Consider the following 3383-nt stretch of genomic DNA (forward strand, 5'->3'; position numbering starts at 1 on the left):
TGGGTTGTGTCGTGCCTTTGGAAGAAGGTTCAAACTGGAATACGCTGAGTGACAGCTAACAGCCCAAAATCAAAAGAATGGACATTTAAATTTTGTTGCCTGCCTTCTACATAGCAAGCCAGGTGTGTCTACCATGCTTGTTGCTGGGGTATCTTAGAACTACAATTCATTCATTGTTTGCAATAGGGCAGCCTTGCTCCAAAGCCTTAATTTTGTATGGTAAAGCAGCTCAGCCGTGCAAAAATTAGACTTCTAAGGTTTATAAATGTGGCAAAGTGTAGGACACTCTGTAACCAAGATCTCCTGCCAGCAGACAGTGAGCTGCAGTGACTTTGCAGCTGCAGACTTGCTGAGCTGCATTGGTAGTCTATTTCATGTTTCAGGCAGAAAGGACGTAAATCTTCATTCTCTCTGTGATAAATTGTGTGTTAACGAATATAGGCCTTGCTTTGATATGAAACCAGGTCAAAAGAAGAATTCTTCTGATGAGGCAAATCCAGAGATAGTGAAAACAGCAAATTAGGATCCAGGAGTACTTATGGATTCTGAAAAGGAATTTTTGTGTGGACAACATCATGTTCTGTGCAGCTGTGCTCACATATTTTCAGGATTTGAGTTAAGATTTAAAGCGTGCATTCACAAGCTACTAGTACAGATAATTACTGAAAAATTCAGTGCTGAATTTTGGGCACAAGATGTATTTCACTATGAGCACACCTCCTCTGTTCCTGTAACACACAGACTGTGTATGTATAAATGGTCTTGCCTTATTCCACAAAAAAGGTCTGCAAATGAGTAACTAAGTAGGAGAAGGGACAGTTCACCCAAAATGCTGTCTGGAGGGTTTGCTTTGAAGCTCTCCCATATCTCAGGTGCAGCATGTCAGGAAACGAGCCCTCAAATTGGTTGATAGGTATGTCCTTGGCTTGACTCACTGCTGCATTATTCCAGTTTAATATTGATGTATTGCCATGGGAGTGACCTCTGAGCTTTTTATCTCTGTCTCATCAAGGCATTTTTAAGCATCCAGTCTCCTTATAAAGTGAGTGCCTTTTGTCCTGTGCATAAGACTGGAAACACTAACAAGGGCAGAGTGTGTGTTGCAGCTGTACATCCACTCCATCTTCAGGACCGAATAATTCAGAGCTTGGTGGAATCCAGAAAATCTTCTGATATCTGCAGGTTGGTTGCATATGTCCTAGGACAAAGCACGCTGAAATTACTGGGGACTTTCTACAGACTGAAAGATCACCTTCAATAATGATTATTCCCTTTTTACAGCTCACCTTCCATCACAATCAGGCTGCACATTTGGGTGTTGCTTTAGTTTCTCCCACTGATATTGCATGTTTTAAGGAAGGAAACAACTCTGGTCTCATCTATTGTTCTGTCAGATGCTGAACATCAGACCAGTCCTTGAATTATCAGTTTCATGTGAATTATGTTACCTGTCTGTGTTGTGATCTGTTTCTGTTTTCCATATGATACAGTTGGTGTAGGGTTTTTAAATGACATGAAAGCTATAACCTGGAAGAACCAACGTTAATTTCCTCTGGAGCCTTATGAAAAGTATCAAGGGTGCGCCTGACTTGTGGTGACAGAGCTTTTCAGCATACCCTGAGCAAGAACGGCTTCTGGGCACACATGGCAGCCAGATATGGCTTACACACACAACAGCATGCACAGAGCACCAGTTCATTAACTTTCCATCCATGGATATGCTAACCAGATACTTTAATTGCACTTCTAATGTACCATCACATGTCTGGGGTCAGACACTGGTTGCACCCAGCTGCAGATCAGGCTGAGGTTCCATACGACCACAAACAGTAGAGATAAGGTTAAAGCCAAATACCTTTAGTCTTATGAACCCTCTGTCTCAGATATTACATCAGACATTCATGAAAGGACAGACAGAATAAATTAGTCAATGTAAAATGTATCTGAAAGACTGAGATAATCCTATAATTCCCAGTATTATCCCAAATAACATGAGTGTAGAACCAGTGATGAAATGGAGCAAAGAGGTCATTGCATGTCAGGGTTCAGATAAGATCTTCTGTGGATTCTTTCCTGTAAGATCTAACCAAAGAAGCTGAAAGTAATTTGAAAAGAACTCTTTAAAGTAGTCTTTACTCTGAAGGGATTAGGAACCCACAGATAAATATGATGTTCCTCAATCTCCCTGGAAAATAAAAAAGGCATTGCTGGGACAGCCGGCAAAGAAATTCAAAATAAAATTCCCAGGCACAATGCAGCACATATTTGATGTGATTAAGGGGTAAAAGGGGACTTTAAATGGACCCTACACAGGCAGCTGATTGAAAAAGCTTTGGGAAAAAGCATCTGGGTCAGGTTTCTGGGAGAAGGAGAGCAGCTTTTAGGAGTTATCTGTATCTTGCTGCCAGAGTTGCAGCAGGGGTGGTGAAGGTGTGCTGTGGCTCCCAGAGAAGGGATCTCAGCATGGTCCTTGGCTGGAGCGTGCACCGTGGCCTGGGGAGCCACCTGCTTGTGGCTCCTGTGTCCTCTGGCCCATGGGGTGGCCTCTGCAGTGGTGACCTTTTGACAACTGCAATATTGTTTTTATTTTTGTGCTGGGGCAGGTCCCACCAGTAGGATCTGATGGATGAAAGGAGGCTGAAGGAAGTGGTTGATGTTCAGGCTCAGCTGATGTTCAACTGGTCCAGTGCCCACAGCTGTGGTGCCTGTGGCCCTCTGTGTGGGGGAGGCTGTGCTCCAGGACGGCTTGGATGAATGGAGACAAGAGATCTCTGCAGGCTGCTCTTGGGATATCAGGTTTATTAGGGATGGTGAAAGGCCTTGCTTGGAGCTGCCAGACACAGCACGTGGCAAGGCCTGAGGAAATGGGGGAGGGGAGAGACAAGGGGTAGAGAGGATGCTCTAGGAGAAGTGGAAGCTCCAAGAGAGTGGGGGTTCCAAGAGAGGGGAAGCTCCAAGAGAGGGGAAGTTCCAAGAGAGGGGAAGCTCCAAGAGAGGGGAAGTTCCAAGAGAGCGTCTGGCCACTCAGAGACCCCTTATCAGGGGGCTTCAAGGTGGGCTGGAACAAGACTTGGGCCAATGGCGTTACAGACACCTGATGTTTCAGGGTAGGGTTACAGGTGTGGGATGAACCATACATTTTGGAGGTTGAGATGCAACAGTCCATTTGACTTTTGGACCTATCTGTAGGTAAGGGCATTATCCAACCAGTAGGGGGGATTGTTTTCATCCTGGCTATACTATTGCAAATCTTTTGCTGGGCAATTATATTTATTTATCCTTCCCAACACTCTGGTTCTTAGGACGCTGGGATGGCTGTAACAGGGGGGCCAGAGCTGGGACAAGAGCATCAGATGGACAGGTCACCAAAAGTGTGGTGTCCT

The sequence above is a fragment of the Lonchura striata genome, chromosome 3 (assembly GCF_046129695.1).
Source record: "Lonchura striata isolate bLonStr1 chromosome 3, bLonStr1.mat, whole genome shotgun sequence".
In the NCBI taxonomy this organism is placed as follows: domain Eukaryota; kingdom Metazoa; phylum Chordata; class Aves; order Passeriformes; family Estrildidae; genus Lonchura; species Lonchura striata.